At 48.0% G+C, this 18,957-nt stretch overlaps 1 pseudogene; it reads left to right on the plus strand.

Annotated features, from left to right (window-relative positions):
• Positions 1 to 534: 534 nt before the first annotated feature.
• On the plus strand, positions 535 to 17,628 carry LOC133928089 (protein NRT1/ PTR FAMILY 3.1-like; annotated as a pseudogene).
• Positions 17,629 to 18,957: the final 1,329 nt, after the last annotated feature.

The raw sequence follows: 18,957 nt of genomic DNA on the forward strand, positions 1-18,957 counted from the left end.
TTTCCTTCAGGGGCCTCCTGCCGCAGTTCATGGGGGGACGTTAACAGCCCCAGGTTGTTCCATGGTATGTCTCTGTAAGGTCTCCCAGCAGCCAGACCGTTGTGAAAGAGCAGCGTCCTGCCTGTTTTCCTTTTGTTCTGGGACAGGCTCCTGTTTTGCAGAGTCCAAGCTCCCCTGTTTCCGTGCTCCAGCCAGAAAGGCTTTGTGTGGTCACTTGGTTTGTTTCCCATGGCTCAACGTGACTGTAAACTTTTTTCCTGGAATGTGAGAGGTCTAAATAGTCCAGCAAAGAGGGCATGTGTGAGGAACTTGGTGCTCTCATCTGGTGCCACAATTGTTTGGTTGCAAGAGACGAAAATTCAGTCCTGGACTCAACCTCTGATCTCGGAAACCATTGGCCAACCTTTCATCAACAATTATGTTGTTCTTCCTGCAGATGGCACCTGTGGAGGCATCCTGTTGGCTTGCTCAGACAGCTTTTTCTCGCTTTCCCTCTTGCAAACAACGAGACACACAATTTCCGCATTAGTTACGATGCTTAATGAAAACAGTGTTTGGTCTTTGACGGGGGTCTACGGGCCGCAATTGGAGGCGGACAAACTTTCCTTCCTCCAAGAGCTTGCAAATCTGAAACAGCATATGACAAAGGAATGGTTTATTGTTGGTGATTTCAACATGATATATAAAGCGGAAGATAAGAACAACGATAGACTTAATCGACATATGATGCTTGCTTTCAAGACATCTATAGATGTGATGCAGATTAAGGAGGTAAAGCTTCGCGGTCGACGTTTCACTTGGTCGAATGAACAAGCTAACCCCACAATGACGCGGATTGATCGTTTCTTCTGCTCGACAGAATGGGAAATAATGTTTCCGAATGCTGACCTGCAAGCCATGGCTACCATGAAGTCAGACCATGCTCCCCTTTTCCTTCAGGGTGAACTTTTGCAAGACACCTATAGAGGTTTTCGCTTTGAATCCTTCTGGACAACTATGCTAGGTTTCCATGAGGTAGTGCAATTGACTTGGGAAAAAGCTGTAAATACTCAGGACACCATCCTGCATTTCCATGTCAAGCTCTTGCGAGTAGCAAAGGCTATCAAACTTTGGAGAATCCGGACAATTGGCGACGTTCAGCTTCGCCTTGCTATTACCCAGGAGGTAATTCTTAAGCTCGATACGGCTCAGGAGACAAGATTACTCTCAGTAGAGGAGCTCAATTTCAGGAAATTTCTTAAAGATAAAGCTCTTGGTCTAGCGGTTATTCAAAAGACAAGAGCGAGGCAGCACTCGAGACTAACCTGGATCCGTAAAGGAGACACGAGCATGAAATTCTTCCATATTAAAGCGAGTGCGCGAAAAAAGAAACACTTCATCCAGTCTTTGCAAACGGACGCAGGAATGGTATTTGCTCAGGAACAAAAAGAAGCAGAGGTTCTCAAACACTTTGTGGAGCACCTTGGAACAATTAAGCCAAGAGAGCTTGCAATAAACTGGGAAAGCCTAGGCTACCAACCGACAGACCTCTCGGAGTTGGAAGTACCGTTTGAGGAACAAGAAATCCATGAGACTATAAAAAAGTTGCCAGCAGAAAAAGCCCCGGGACCGGACGGCTTCATTGGTCTCTTCTACAAGGCTTGCTGGAACACAATCAAAGTGGATCTCATAGCAGCAATCATGGACTTCTACAACCTTAAAACTAGAAGATTGGGTCTTTTGAATAATGCAAATATCCTCTTGCTTCCAAAGAAAATGGCGGTTGCATCTGTGGGAGATTATAGACCCATCAGTTTGATCAATAGCTTTATAAAACTCATCACGAAGATGATGGCAAACAGATTGGCCCCGAGACTAAATGATCTAGTGTCCATGAGCCAAAGTGCGTTTATCAAACGAAGATGCATCCATGAAAACTTCTTATATGTGCAAAATGTGATCAAAGAGCTCCACAGAAGGAAACAGCCGGCGCTTTTTATCAAGCTGGACATCTCAAAAGCTTTTGACTCCATACATTGGGCCTATCTTCTAGAGGTCCTGCAAACTCTAGGGTTCGGCATCAGATGGCGTAATTGGGTTGCTTCGCTGCTGGCCACTGCTACCTCCAGAGTGCTGCTTAATGGAACTCCGGGGAAAGAGTTTAAACATGCTCGGGGTCTCCGCCAAGGAGACCCCCTTTCACCAATGCTCTTCATCATGGCCATTGATCCCCTACAACGCATCATAGACTTGGCAGCTCAGAATAATTTTTTGCACCCAATTCTTCCGAGAGCGGCACGCTTGAGATGCTCGTTATATGCGGACGACACTGCTGTGTTTGCAAAACCTTGCAGGTCTGATCTGATCATGTTTTACGAGATCCTGCAAGTCTTTGCAAAGTGTTCTGGATTGGTTACAAATCTAGCAAAAATAGAGGTTTTCCCTATCAGATGTGAAGAGTTGCCTTTGGATCAGATTCTCCTTGATTTTCCAGGAAAGATGAGTTCTTTCCCTGGATCCTACCTTGGCCTTCCTCTGCACACTCGAAAACTTAGAAAGGTGGATGTTCAACCTTTGCTTGATAAGCTTGGAGCACAACTCCCGGGTTGGAAAGGAAATTTTTTCTCAAGAGCGGGAAGAGAGATTCTAGTGAAATCGGTCCTCTCTTCCCAACTAACGTACCACCTGACAGTTTTCCCTTTGCAAAAATGGTTAACAAAAAGGATTGATAGGATTCGAAGATCCTTTCTTTGGCGTGGTGGTGAGCCTGAGAGCGTCAATGGAGGCCACTGCCTAGTTAACTGGTCCACGGTTTGTCGTCCAAAAGACCTGGGAGGCCTAGGGATTTCTGATTTGGAAAGGTTTGCCACAACCCTCCGTCTCCGATGGATGTGGTTCAGGTGGAAACAAGAAGATAGGCCGTGGGCAACAATGGATGTCCCATGTGACAGAGTGGAGAAAGAGCTATTCCATGCCTCGACAAGGGTTACGGTGGGCAACGGAAGAAAGGCTTTGTTCTGGTTTTCATCTTGGTTAGAGGGGCAGGCCCCTAGAAATATTGCACCGGCATTATTCGACAAATCAAAAAGGAAAAACTTTTCTGTGTTTAAGGCCTTGACAAACCAAGTCTGGATTGCAAACCTTGGTCATCTTACAACAACGGAGGAGCTCTATCAATTTGTGCTTCTGTGGGGAAAACTTCAGAATGTCGTGCTCGACCCTGAAGTGCAAGACGCAATCTCTTGGAGATGGACAGTCGACGGTGAATACACAGCACAAAGCGCCTACAAAATCCAGTTTGAAGGTAGCAGAAGGAAGCCGGTGTTGATGCAAATTTGGAAGGCAAAAACGGAGCCCAAATGCAAAGTTTTCGCGTGGCTACTCCTACATCAAAAAGTTCTAACAGCAAACAACCTTGCAAAGAGGGGATGGCCCCATGACCCAATATGTAAGCTTTGCCGAATAGAAAATGAGACTCCGCAGCATCTCTGCAAAGATTGCCCGTTTACTCAAGAGGTGTGGAAGATGATCACCTCTTGGTTGAACCTTCAAGATTTTTCGGACATGGATGAGCATTTATCAATCAACAGATGGTGGCAATTGGTTCGTAGGAAGGTGGCACGAACTCACCGTACGTTATTCGACGGCGTTGTCATCTTTTTTTGGTGGAATATTTGGAAGGAAAGGAATCGGAGAACCTTTGAAAACAAGCAGCTATCGGTGATAGACGTGGCGTTTAGGCTCAAGGAACAGATTGATCAACATCGGATAGCTCTCGCCTCTTCCTCTTAGTGTAGGTGGTTATTTGTGCTTCCTTTAAAGGTGCTCGGTCGTGGATGAGCGGTTTCGCTGTTTGAAGCGTTCCTAGCCTCCCTTCTAGCTGTGGGGGGGGGGGGGGGCGAGTGTGGGCCTCTCTGACTTTGTTTGTTTCTTCCATGCCGTGTGTGTTGTCCTAAGACCTTTTTATTCCTTTTGGGTTTTTTCCTTCCTAATATATGATCAGCAAGCCTCTTGCCGTTCCTTTTCGAAAAAAAAAGTTTCCAAGCCGAAGTTGGGCCGACTAACACCCCCCCCCCCCCAATGAATAAATACGACGATGATGACCTCCTTGATGCTGAAGACAATCAATAGGGTCACTTTGAACAAGCTAACAAAATACCAAAAAACGGGTCATCTAACACTAATGGAAAAAAAAAACCCAAAGCTCTGATTCTATGCAGGTCGACATGACATCCACGGTACTTTCTACAACTTGGGCGAGGGGGTGGACGGCACCTCCAGTCATCGATGGCCCGATTATGACACTGCATTGCATCATGGTCACCCCCTTAAACCCTCAGCGTTTGCTACAGCCACTGGTGGCACAAGTTCGGCCTGGTGCTCGGTTTACGCCTGGCTTGACATCTGCTAGGTCGGTGCCTGGGACTCTATAGCCCAGGTCGGCATCATGTTCTTCCACGCAGACATAACCGAAAGTCCCGCTCCCTATAGCCGGCACACAGGCGACACTGTCGCCACTGCTGCAGCAATCGGGTACTGCTCCACAGGTGTGGCCTGCTACCCTGTGGCCCACGGCTTCCCCTCAGGTGGCGCTCGATGACACGTGCATTTAGTAAGCGTCACGGCTAATGGCGATCTCACGTATGTCCGGTGGGTGGCACGCAGGGGCCAGTGGCTCCCAGAATTATGGGCATCGACTCCCAGGCTGGTGGGTGGTGCGTAGATAGCCCCCAACCTGGTCGATGACGCGCTGGCGATGACGGCCCAGGCGACGTCGTCCCAGACGCAGGCAGGTGGGGCGTAGGCGATGGCATCCCAAATGACGGCGAGTGGTGCATAGTCGTTAGCAGCGCCAGGCATGGTGGGCACAGTTTTGGTTGTTGGGGGCTTTGGCCGCACAGCCAGCTGCTGAACAACCGGATGTGGCCAAGCCGTAGGGGCTGGCTGGTGACCGCGAAAGCGCTACTCGGGACAGTGCGGCCTCACCTTAGGCTGGCATGCCCATGTCCCTTGCTCGGGCTGGTGCGGCCTTGACTCAAGCTGGTGTGACCTCGGCCCAAGCCGGTGTGGCTATTTTTTTTAAAAAAAGGGCCTATTTAATTTGTCATTGCCTTGGTCTTCATTGGAACCATAAATAGGCTGATTCCACCTTTGAATCAACCGAGTAGAAAATCCAGAAATCAGGCACCAAACCTAGATTGGGAGGATCGAACCCAGTGACCCTATAGCTCAGTTTCTAGACGGTGTGACTTTCAATGGTAGCCAATGAAGCGGTCACCTCCAGGTGTTGTCTAAGGAGGATGGGGCCCTAGCGGCTGACGGGAAGGGATCCTCTAACTTCATTAACCGGTGAAGTCAGGTGACTTCAAATCGATGTGGACTATTGAATTGCAAATGGATGGATAGGATTTTATACAACAGTGTAACATGAACAGTAAAACTGACACAGCAAACCGACGTACTTACTACAGTAGTGGATCACATGCGGATGAATCGGATCCTATGCTATAGGGGGAATGCGAACAGTAAATGTAACATAGTAGCTGGAGGAATTGCTACAGTGTTGGATTGTTGTGGACCAATCGGATTTTATGATATAGTGTAATGTGAACAGTAAAATCAGCAAAGTACTGACGGGATTGCTACAGTCATCGATCCAGTTCTTTTAATATAGTATTCGAAATCATGGTAATCTTCACTATCTCATATTTTACTGTTCTTCTCTCACTTCACCATGGTGAAATCAGAGGGTTTCGATCCTGGTTGACGTGGACTCCAGGACATGGGTGATGCGATGGGCCACAACAAGGAATTTGGATGTTATGGCTAATGTGGCAGTGGTCGCTTCCAACAAACCGCCGCACTTGTCCATGAATTTTTACGGCTGTCCATTTGGTTATTTATATATGTACGTGCTGACTCCGTAAGTGGTATGTGTTACAACGGCAGGAGTATCGAGAGATTGTGATAGCAGCATGTGCGTTTTTAGAGCGGGTGGTCAAGAAGTTTTTTACCCAGTTCTGATGAGAGCCTAGGCCTTAGATTAATGCCCCCTCCTCCATAGCCCTTGTATCGGATCTTTTTACTCTTTTTTGACTTTGTCTCACACATTCTTGTTTCCTTTTCTCTTCTTCTTTTTTGTTATGTGCAACCGAGCCATGCAGAAGTTGAGAGTGAACTTTTATACTTTTGTACCATCTTGATATAATGGTGAGATTCAATGAAGTTTTTATTATAAAAATAATTTGGTTGCAAGACCAAATAATGAGAATAGGGTAGCTTCGAAAGACAGGAGCCCCAAAATAGATTATGCCTTGAAGCCTTACTCGGTGGTTGAGGAGGTGATATTATAGAATCATGTAAAAGTATTGAGGTCATACTCAATGTTTTTTATGTGATGTATGAAATTGACAGATAGAAAACAAAAGGACAACAGAATCAAGATGAATATTGTTGTGCTATTTCATCACTATTCATTCGATGTTTGTTAAATTCATGTCTTACAATGAAAATTAGTATGATCCTGAAATTTTACATGCTTGCATCACCTCCCCAACAGACATGGTTTTTCGGAGCGTTTTTTAAACTTCCAAACATGTTTGTTTGGAGGTTTACAATATTGCGCCGAATTGGTGGTTTCCACGGGACATTTAGCCATGGATCGATCCTACTGGATTCGACCAAAGTTAGCACGGGATTTCTTCACCAAGCCTAATCTGCCCAAGACGCATGTATCCAAAGCAGGAGGTTATCTATTTACTGTACCGTTTTTTTCTAACTTAAAGTAGCAGTTTTGAGCTTCTAGATCAAGACTACACTAAGGCACACACAATTTGAAAGATAATCCAATATTAAGAAAAAATGTATTTGATTAACCATAGGCACGAGCTCTGCATTTCACTTGAGGAGACAAAATAGAAAAATCGTGTTATACTTTGGGGAAAAAAAGAGAGGCAACTTTGCCATAAAACGAAATAAAGATCCAGTTCCCAAAATCAAACCAACTATCTTGCAAACTCCCATCAACATCAATGGATATTGGTAACATTTCCCGCCATGTCTGTACACGACGACAGCGAACGACTTCTGCGACCGGCTCGCGAATGTTGGGTTCAGCTTGAACCTAATCTCCTACCACACCCTCCAGCTGCATCTGCCGCTCGTCGAGGCCTCCAACACCATCACCAACTTCAATGGCACCGCCAAGTCGCCAACCTCACCCCGCTCATCGGCGGTCTCATCGCTGACTCCTGGGCCGGCCGTTTCTAGACCATCACGTTCGGCTCCATCATCTACCAGCTCGCCATGGTCTTCCTCACCCTCCCTGCTGTTGGCCCAGCTCACAAAATCACACACACTAACACCCACACGGTGTTTGGCACACGATGGAAAAGCAAGACAAAAGCTAACAGTTGAGCACTACGAAGAGGAACACACACGCACACAGAAGTTTTGCGGCACCGCACACCGGCACCCTTTTCACTTTTCTTCTGCTCCCTTAAACAAACTGATTACATGCTTAAATAATCACACTCCTAGTTCAACCTCGTTTGACCGCACGACTCGCCAAGCTAAACCAACTCCCTGCATGCAAGCCACAACCACCAGCATGCAGAGCACCATTGACCAACACAGCATGCAGTGAGCTATCTGATCCACTCTTCACGCCATGACTCCACACTTCACTTGACTCGGCCACACATCCAAGCCAACGTGCACCTGCATGCAACCACTTACATGCAGATCATGACCTTCTCTAACCAAACTAATTTACGCATGCATGTGCTGACCTGCTCTCCTACACACGCACAGACCGACTACAACTCACACAAACACGTAAACAACAAGATTAACCCAACATCCGCCGTTCTCCCGTCTCTCCGCCCGCCGCCCTGCGCCAAAAACGCCGCCGACTGCCAGCGCGCCTCGTCCTCCCAGATCGTCATGCTCTATCTGTCGCTGCTCTGCACGTCGATTGGCACCGGGGGCACGCGCCCCTGCATCATGGCGTTCGGCGCCGACCAGCTCGAGTTGGACGCGCACGGCGGGCCCCGGGGTACCAAGCCCAAGTGGAGCTTTTTCAACCTCTACTTCTTCGGCATAGAGCTCGCGAAGCTCACGGCCGTGACTGCCGTCGTTTACGTCCAGGATAACGTCGGGTGGGGGTGGGGGCTTGGCATCCCCATCATCACCATGCTCGCCGCGGTGATCGCCTTCGTGTCCGGGTACTCGCTGTACGTCAAGATGCCACCCGGCGGAAGCCTCCTGGTCCGGCTGGCACAGGTCCTAGTACAGTAGTACCGGTGGCGACGCCGATGAAATGTTTGGTAATTTTGGCAGAACGAACTAACTACCTGCTAGATTCCTTTACTAGGTGGCCATAGTGACAAACGGCGACGTGCTGCCGTCCGTCGAACCGAAGCTGTCACAGCTGTCGACTGTGCACCGTGTCGAGGACCTCAAGTCGATCATGCGCATGCTGCCCATCTGGGCGGCTGGCATCCTCCTGCTGACCTCAGGGTCGCACAACAGCAGCTTCGCCATCCAGCAGGCGCGCACCATGGACCACTACCGGATTACACGGTCTAAAAACACTCGGCATACCACGGTCGGCATACACAGTGCCGATAAACCACTGTTTACCGAGTGTTTTATATCGGGCACTCGGCAAACATATTAGCCGAGAGCCAAATACGACAGTCGGCAAAAAAAAGTGACCTAACGGTGCCAAGGCGTTAACGGCCTCTTTGCCGAGTGTCTCAGGGATACACTCGGCAAACACGAGGACACTTTGCCGAGTGTCCGTGGAATACACTCGGCAAATCACGGCACGTTTGCCGAGTGTATTGGAGGGTACTCGGCAAAGTGAGCACAGAATAGCACCCAAATAGCACAGTTTGACGACACGTGCCGCTCTTTGCCGAGTGTATTGGAGCACACTCGGCAAACTGGCATCCAAAATGCCAGATTGAACAGCTTTGCGACATGTGTCAGGTTTGCCGAGTGTTACACTCGGCATAGCCTTGTTTGCCGAGTGTAACACTCGGCAAACTGTTATTTAACAGATCAACAATTGATCCATACCAGATTCAAAACTGTCGCTGCAATTCAAAACAATTTATACATATTTCACAGATTACCACCTTCACATAAACATCGCATATTACACAAACATCACATAAACCGTCGCATCACATATGCCACAAATATCACATAAACCGTCGCATAAACATCGCAAGTGACACAAACATCACAAATTGTCGTGACAAGATAGCAAAACATAGTCCAAACAAAAAGAAAATGTTACAGGCCGTAACTGACTCCACACTTGATTACCACCTTAACCTGCATCAATCAAGGAGCAGAAACACTAAGTAAGAAGTATGCATTTGAAAGTAAACAGAAATGCTAAGTCAAGCTGAGGGGTTACAAAAGTAAGTTTTCAAAGTGAGAAGAACGAACCAAAGTGAGGTGGAGTACCAAAGTGCGAACCTCCAGCTCCAGGCGTATTCGATCCCTCTGATGGATACTGCACAAAGGAGATAGTTAGCACAACACTCTATGGTTGTAGGAATGGCAATAATTGTGATTACAAGGTTATAAACTAACTCACAGGAGTGTGTGGAGCCTGTGGAGCAAGTGGACGAGAAGGGGTTGGCATCGGTGGCGGAGTTTGGCCTATTGCAGCATAAAGGGGCATCATCATCGCATACCACTGGGATCGTTCTGCCGCCATCCTCTCCTCGAACGATCTCTCTAATTCGTGTCGGAGCCTCATTTCTTTATCCAGCTGGGCCTACAGTATGTCATCGCAATCTCATCATCGTTCCAATGCAAAGCATGTAAAGATCGTGGAGGATGAATGAAACAGAACTAACCTGGATTTCGTTCATCGCAATCCGTGTAGGCTCTGGGCGAGGGCGTATACCTGGACCTGAGCTCGTGCTCTGAGCTCTAAGCTGAGAGAGAGAGGGAGTGGTGGCCGTATCGAGTGTGCCGTCGCCAATCCAAAACCGGCCATGTTTCTTGCCTCCTCCCGCCCTCATAACCACTTCCCCATCACGATCCTGCTCGCTCGGATCAAAGTCTGGGCCATGGACCTCCTTTGCCATCGATGTGTATCCATCCAGGCGAGCCTTGGCGTTCTCGTTGGTGTACGCTGAGGCCGGGTCATTCGGGTCATAAGCAATGTGCATCGCCTTTGACTTATGGGCCAAAGCATAAGCCTTGAACTGGGAGAGAGGCTGACCATCATTTTTTGCCGACTGCAACAGAAAAGCAATAACATTCATAAAGGGGACGCCCGCACAGAAATTAAGGAGAACTGAGCTTGGGAACAACAGATGCTATTGCATACCCATCTAGCCGCGAAACCAGTCAGGCTGAGGTTGCCTTGATGGTGTGGCACGCCAGGCATCAACAATCGCCTTTCCCGGCAAGCATTGTGACTCTCCTCCCACTCGGGAGCACACCACTTGTCCACGATCACCGTCCAGCACGGAAGGTCTCCGGCGCACCACCCCGGAGGCACCTAAATAATCAAGTACATGATATATAAGAAGAAGAAATTAAGTGTTAGTAATCTAAGGAACAATAAGCTTTAATATACTTTACCTGCAGGTACTGCTCCCGGGTCAGAGATATGGTCCTAGCGTCTTTTTTTGTCACCTTCGCTCCAAGGTGTTCCGCGTGAAATTTGATCACGGCCTGGACGCGCGCCTCATAGTGCATATCCTTAATAAGCTTCTTGGCAGCTTTGTCGATGACAGCAGCTGCCCTAACCTCCAAGCCCAGCTCGCATCTAAAAAAATCCTGCATATAGACGCGACGGATCCAGTCATTAGTTAAATAATTTCCATGCGATTAGTATTGACTAATGTAGTGCGAACGAAACTTACCCACAGCTCGGCCTTCACCCGCTCGGCTCTATTAGGAAACACCCTTCCCTCCCGGTCACAGGCGTCCAGCGCGGCTGCATAGTGGGCCCATGTGTATGCCGGCTCGGTTACTCTGCCCAAAGTAACCATGCCAGGGAACTTCTCCTTGATCAAAAGTCCAAGGATGCCGTTTACATGGCGTGAGTGGTCACCCTCTCCAACCCTCAGCCAGTTCCTGCACAAGTGTAAAGGCAATTTATTAGTATGTGTTGAAATATTGAAGATACAAAGGCAAAAAAATAGTGAGAGTAGAGAGAGCCATTTACTTCTCTCCATCTGGTCGAATGAGCGGGCGTCTAGCCATTGACACCGGTTGCCTCGGGAGGCTAGAAGGACCACGCAGCCACACACGAGAAGAAGTAGAGCTAGAGCTACCCCCCTGGTCAACCTGCTCCTCCTCTACCTGCTCCTCCTCATCCCCAGACTGAGTCGCAGCCGTAGGTATAGGCGAGTCAGACTCAGACTCAGCCGCACCTAGAGGCGACTCAGTCTCCTCCTCAACAGCAGGTATAGAAGCACCTCCTCCACCCCTACCTCCGCCTCTCGGCCTTCCTGGAGGTCTTCCCTGGGGTCTCTTTCCGGACCCGTCACCTGCATCCGTGGCTTTCCCCGTCGCCTTTTTGTATAGCGATGTTAACTTCCTCATACCGCCCACCATGCTATGAGAACGAGTAAACCAATTAGTACGGATGTTACAACTTGATGTAAATAAATGAAGCATACTAAAAAAAACATGCTATGAGAAAGAATAAATCATATAGTTATTACAAATAAACATACAGTTATTAGAAATAATCATCATCATCGGGATCAGCTGGATCATAAGTCTCATCATCATTATCACGCGTGTTGAAATAATCATCCTGATGCTCGGGAGGAGGAATGGCGTCATCACTGTCATTGTCTAAATGTAACCGCTCAAGTAATTCCAAGTCCCTCGTATTCTCAACCTCATCTTCTTCATCCTCGTCAGCACCAGTTTCATTGTCTACTTCCATGCCCTGAGCTTCCGTCAAGTCGATCTCAAAATTCCCTGCGAGCCCATCTTCTTGAAAGAATTCTCCATCATATGTGTTGGGGTCTATGTTGTAATCTTCATTGTTTGGGACTGGTAGTTTACCGTGTGGCGGTACCTTGTACACAACATCCCAACCCTTAAGACGCTCAACGATTTTGCACGGGTACGAGAGATAATAAACTTGCGTGGCCTGTTGAGCCACAATATAGACATCGTCTCCTGGTAAGATGGTTGATTGTCGAATTTCGACTAGCCCAAGATTAGGGGTTCGTCTCACTACTTCTGGATCGAACCAATGGCATTTGAATATGACGGGATTCAGAGGTTTGCTCCCATCAAAATTCAGTTCGTATATTTCTTTAATTCTTCCGTAGTACTCAGCCCCATCTAAGCCTGGAGTAAAAACTCTGGTATTTGTTGTTCTACGATTGGGCCGACTCTGCTCGTGGCTTGCTATGTGGAAGCGATATCCATTCACGTCGTAAGCCTTAAATGACCTGACCCTATAAGCACAACCATCCGCAACTTGTCTCAAGTCGGCACTCATAGACTCGTGGGTTGTTCCCTACAAGTTTAAGCGGGATAGCTTGGTGTATTAGTCGCATGTAAGAAATGAAATCAAGTTGGTGTAATAGCCAAGTTAGAAAGTACTTTCTGTTTGAACCAAGAAATGAAATCGGGCATGTCATTTCCCACACCATCTCTAAGAAGGGCTGAAGCTTCCTCGAGGGTAGGTTCCATTGATTCATGCCAGAATTGCTCATTGAATTCCCTATAGCAATGAGAAGAAGCGGAGTTGGACACAAACTTGTGACTAGTTGAGAAATAATGTATTGAGCACTTACTGCATGTACGGCTCCACTTCGGATAGGTTGGTCAAGACATACAACATAATAGTGCGCCACTCTTCATGTTGCAAGGTCTTGTTAGTCGCACCACTTGCACTGCCAAGTTGCCCTCTAAAGATGCTAAGCTTTGATTCATCTTCGGAGTTTCCAGCATTGTAACGAGGGGGTGGATTATGCACACTGGGAAGATTGTCAGCATAGTATTTTGTTGTGAAGTTTGACACCTCCTCCAGGATGTATGCCTCGGCTATGGATGCTTCAATTTTGCATTTATTTTTACATATTTTTCGAAGAAGCTTTTGGAATCTCTCAATTGAGTAGCACCAACGGCCCTGCACGGGCCCCCCCCATTCGTGCCTCATACGGGAGGTGCAAAATCATATGTTGCATCGGATTAAAGAAGCCGGGTGGAAAGATCTTCTCCAACTTGCAGAGCAACACAGGCGCCAGTCTTTCCATGTCTGCTACCACGGTATCAGATAACTCTTTAGCACAAAGCTGGCGGAAGAAATTGCTCAACTCCGCAAGCACTAGCCAAACATCCTCGGGGACATAGCCTCGAATCATCACCGGCAGTAGCCGCTCAAGCCATATGTGATAGTCATGACTCTTGAGCCCGTTGATTCGCAAAGTAGCTAAATTCACTCCCCTCTTCAGATTCGCTGCATACCCATCAGGGAACATCAAGGTTTGAAACCACTCAAGTACTTCCCTCCTTTGGGCCCTTATAAGAACAAAATTGGCCTTTGGCTTCGTCCACGATTTCCCGTCTCTGGGAGGAGCCATGTCTAGCTGTGGTCTATTGCATAATCTCGTTTGATCGACTCTAGCCTTAACGTTATCCTTCGTCTTCTCAGGAATGTCCATGATTGTGCCAAAAATGGCCTCAGCGACATTCTTTTCAGTGTGCATTACATCAATGTGGAAGAAGGAGATCATCGAAGTAGGAGAGATTCCACAAGCATGGCTTGTGAGTCCAGGCGTGTTGCTCACCATATCCCAGAAATCCATCTCCTTGGGCATTGGCCTCGAGAGCGTCTAACTGAGCACGAACCGTGGCACCGGTCATCTTAGGTGGTGCTGAGCCTTCGGCAACTACATCTTTCATAAAGTTCTGCACGTCTTGTCTGAATGGATGGTCAAGAGGAAGGAATTGTCGATGCTTGTCGAAGGAAGAATATTTGCCACCCTTTGTCAACCAAATGAACATCAGAGCCGCCCTGCATACTGGGCATGGGAACTTCTCATGCACACACCAGCCACAGAATATCCCATACGCCGGTAGGTCATGCAGGGAGTACTGGTACCAAACATGCATTTTGAAGTTTGTCTTTGTAGCTCGGTCGTATGTCCAGACCCCATCCTCCCAAGCACGGACCAAATCATCCATCAGCGGCTCCATGTACACACTCATATTCTTCCCCGGGTATTCAGGCCCCGGAATTATCAGCGACAGGAATATGTTCTGTCGTTGAAAGATGACGCCGGGGGGGGGGGAGATTGAGGGGAATAACAAACATGGGCCAACAGCTGTATGAGGCACAAGTCATACCATATGGATTGAGCCCATCAGTTGCGAGCGCAATTCATACATTACGAGCCTCTAGAGCTTTTTCACGATGAATCAGATCGAACCTCTTCCATGCTTCACCATCCGATGGATGTACCAGCTTGTCAGGATTGTATCAACGCCCATCTTTGTGCCATGTCATCTGTTTAGCAGATCCCACAGTCATATACAGTCGTTGGATTCTCGGTACGAATGGAAGATACCGAAGGATCTTCACGGGGATTGCGAGCTGCCTCTTCTGACCATCACCAGAGTCTACCTCAAGATACCTAGAGGAATTGCACTTCACACAGTACTTTGCGTCCGCGTGTTCTTTCCTAAATAAGATGCATCCCTTTGGACAAGCATGTATCTGCTCATATGGCATCTTAAGTGCACGGAGGACTTTCTTCGACTCGTACATGCTCTTTGGCAGAATGTGACCTTCCGGGAGAAGACTACCAACAACTGTCAGCATTGCATCGAAGGATTCTCGGCTGCAGCTAAACTGGGACTTGATAGCCATTAGGCGTCCGATAGCATCCAGTTGAGAAACCTTGGAATGCCCGTGAAGGGGTTGCTGAGCCGTAGACAACATATCATAAAAGGCCTTTGCGGTTGACTCCGACACTTCCTCCATACGTGCTTCATTAAAATGTGCGTCATGGAAGTCATCTAGCATGTCTCCGACCCCGACATAGTCGTTGGTGCGTTGACGCACCACCTCCTCTCTGGCACGTTCGGACTCACCATGGTAGGTCCACCGGGTATAGTGTGGCATAAACCCATTCTTACAAAGGTGTTGACCCATGACCTCCTTTGTTTGTTGACGCGCGTTTGCACAAATACTGCAGGGGCACCAAGTTCCATGAGGTCCCTTAGGCCTAGCAAATGCTAATTCCAAGAACGCGTCGGTCTTCTGGATCCATTCATCGGTCAAAAAACCCTGACTAGAGCGGCCAGTGTACAGCCACTCACGATCATCCATCCTCTAACATATTGGGAAACATACACATATAATATTTTTTTATTCAGCAAGTAATATAAAAATCAAATATTTGTGTTTTACCATAAGAGGGAATCGGCATGCATCAAACTATCTAATAGGTAAAGATAGGTCCTAATCCCACCCGACGATGTGTAGATTGGGCTGTTTTCATGCTCTACTCCGATCCGAGACAGAATTTCGGCAGCACCTCCCCGCTGTTCTCCAAATACACGTCTCGGCAACAAAGCCAAGAGAATGTGTATCTGGAGAACAACGGGGAGACGCTGCCAAAACTCTGTCTCGGATCGAAGTAGAGCATTGAAACGAACCCAATCTACACATCCTCGGGCTGTCCAAAAAATGTGGACAATTCGAAACAGTTACGGTTATAGATATGCAAAGACTTGCATATTTGTAATCATAACTCTTTCAAATGGGAGACGCATAGGTTACGCGACATGCACATCCTAAAGCCTAAATTAGCCAAAATTCAAAATTTCGACGGCACCTCCTTTGTAATAAATAGCAAAACCGGCATAACAACACAGGCATACCAACACAACAACACAGGCATGACAAATATGGATGATACAACCATCTAAAGACTAATTAGATGACAACCCAGACTGAAATATGAATCAACTTTCACAACCCATTCCCCAGATAGTATTGCCACGAGGACCCCATATGCTCACAATTACATGAGTCACATATGAAGTCCTCATGGCAATACTCTCCGGAGGAGGGGTTGGCCGGAGGAGGGAGGAGCACATGATTTCAACGGCGCATGGCGTGTGGCGGTACCTTATACCCGGGCGTCGGAGGGGGGCGGCGCGGGGTGGCGCTGGCCGGCGCGGGGGAGGCGGCGTCGGGCAACGCGCGACAGCGGCGGCGGAGGGCCGAGGCGGCGGCGGAGGGGGGGCGGCGGCGCTGGGCCGCGGGCTGAGGCGGCGGCGGGCCGAGGCGGCGGAGGGGCGCGGCGACGAAGGGGCGGCGGCCCTCCATCTTCAATCTTGAAGCACGACTGAATTCTAACTCCAAGTTCATAACAATATCATCCTTAAACCATACTGTAGTAGTACCGGAATCGATGTGTGGTGGCCTTTGGTTGGTTGTTATTATGAGAAAGAAAAGAGAACAAAAGGAAACCAAAAAGAAAATAAAGAAAAAAAATAGTTTGCCGAGTGTTTCATATCGCGCACTCGGCAAACATTTATGTTTGCCGAGTGTCCGTTAGATGACACTCGGCAAAAGGGAGACTCGCCGTCAGCCGCCGACGGAGGGACACGTGACGCGTTGTTTGCCGAGTGCCCGAATTCGCCGAGTGTTTTTTCTCTATTTTGCCGAGTGCTATTATTTGCCAAGTGTTTTTTAGGTATTTATCGAGTGCTTAGTTGTTTACCGAGTGCTTTAGTCGGGCACTCGGCGTAAGTGGTTGTTTGCCGAGTGCCCAATATAATGCACTCGGTATACACATAGGCACTCGGTATATACATAGTTTCCGGTAGTGGACTCCACATCACGCCGCATTTCAAGATCCCGCCGGCCTCCATACTCATCTTCACCAACCTCGCGATGCTGCTCACCCTCACCTTCTACGACCGCGTGCTCGTCCCCGTGCTCCGCCGCTTCACTGGCCGGCCGAACGGCATCACCCACCTCCAGCGCACGGGCGTCGGCATGACCCTCGCCATGCTGGCCAACGCGGTTGCCGCGGTCGTCGAGCGGAGGCGCAGGTCTGTTGCCGCTGCGAGCGGGCTGCTGGACGACCCCAAGGCCACCGTGCCAATGAGCGTCTTCTGGTTGGTGCCGCAGTACGCCATCCACGGTGTGGCCGACGCCTTCATGGACGTCGGCCGCACGGAGTTCCTCTATGACCAGGCTCCGGAGAGCCTGCGGAGCACTGCGGCGGCGCTATACTGGCAGACCAATTCAATGGGGAGCTACCTCGGCACGCTGCTGGTGACCATCGTGCACGACAAGACGCGGCGGAACGGCCAGTGGCTCCAGGACAACCTCAACCGAAGGAAGCTGGGCAACTACTACTGGCTCGTCGTGGCGCTGCAGGTGCTCAATCTCGTTTACTACTTCGTCTGCGTCAAGTACTACACCTTCAAGCCATTGGAGACGGTCTGGGGCCACAAGGAGGTCGAGCTCTTCCATGGCAATGGGAATGGCGACGAGGACGCCAAGGACACAAGCTTCAAGTAGCTTAGAGTGTGCTTCGATCTCGATCTCCAGCTACAAGGGCCGGGTTGGGATCGATGGAATAGCTGTACTTAGATGACGTTGTCTTTTTTTCATACCATAAAATTGCCGAGATTTAACGAACTCTGTAGTACTAGCACATAGTGTATGGGTAATTGTTCAAGGATGTATATGTCCATGTCTTCAAAAAGATTCTACTCTTGAGTCTTGATTTGGATATGTGCCTTAGAAATCGTTTAGGGTCAAGGATGATATCGATCCAAACATTTAGGATTCAGTTCACGGTTAATTTAAACAAATTTGCTAAGATGACTTAAATCTGACAAAATTAGGAGAAATGTTAAGGAGAGAGGCAGAGGTGTGAGTGGTGGGGTTGATCTCGACAATTGGATTTTAGACCCAAAATGTTTCAGAATGGGTGACTTAGTGATTTGCAAATTTTAAGTCATCTTAGAACTAGACATATTTAATTTAAATCCTTAAAATTCATAGAGAAATCCTCAGGGACGAGACGGCCTGCGTGAGGCTGAGGCCCAGGCCCAGATACGAGCGACCAATGCTCACCCGCACAGAGGCACCCATCTGGAATTTTCTTTTATATAGGACGTGACTACACTCCGACCGTGCATGCGTTAGTTATCCAGCGGGAAAAGCTCACCCAAATTAGAAAAAACAATGACAATCAGCGCTCTCCACTTCCAACCTCCGCGCTTCGTTATGTAACTTAGCACGCCTCACATGGTCACACTTGCTTCTTGTCTCCCCCATTCCATATTCTTCTCTAGTTTTATCTATTGAAGTCAGATAATGCAAATCCTCAGAATACGCCCTTCCAATCGCATGCCAAATTAACATTATGTTAAAAAGCAAAAAATTGGTAAAAATGAAAGCAAATTGGACACATTTCAAAAGCAAAGTCAAAAGATCCGAAAAATAACAAAACCAGACAATTCCGAAGCATACCATCACGAATTCAATAGAAAATTGCAAATTTTGGAGCAAAAATCTTGGTAACTCGGAGTTTAGAATTTAAGGTTGAAAAGCAAATCAACGCAACAAAAAAAAGCGAAAAAAGCAAAATCAGTAAGTAAAAAAGGATTATTTGGGGAGGCAAATTGACTAACTCGGAAATGAAAAAAAGGCAAAATAAAGGAAATTTGTAGGCAAAAAGGGCAATTCGGGAAAGCAAATTAATTAGGATAGCCGGGGAAAAAATAAAGGCAATTTGAGGCATTTGCTAACCAAATTGGTATCAATCCATAAGCAAATTTCATCTCCACATTGATGCTCAGCACGAGAGCACCAACAGATGCTCATGACTCAGTTCAAGCACCCCGCCTTGTGGCTCTCCTGGAGTCACCAACCTCTCGCCTGCTTGGTTTGGCACTTGGAAGGATGCCCCCGGCGATGTGGGATGCCGCAGAGGTGCG

The sequence above is a fragment of the Phragmites australis genome, chromosome 9 (genome assembly GCF_958298935.1).
Source record: "Phragmites australis chromosome 9, lpPhrAust1.1, whole genome shotgun sequence".
NCBI classification, from domain to species: domain Eukaryota; kingdom Viridiplantae; phylum Streptophyta; class Magnoliopsida; order Poales; family Poaceae; genus Phragmites; species Phragmites australis.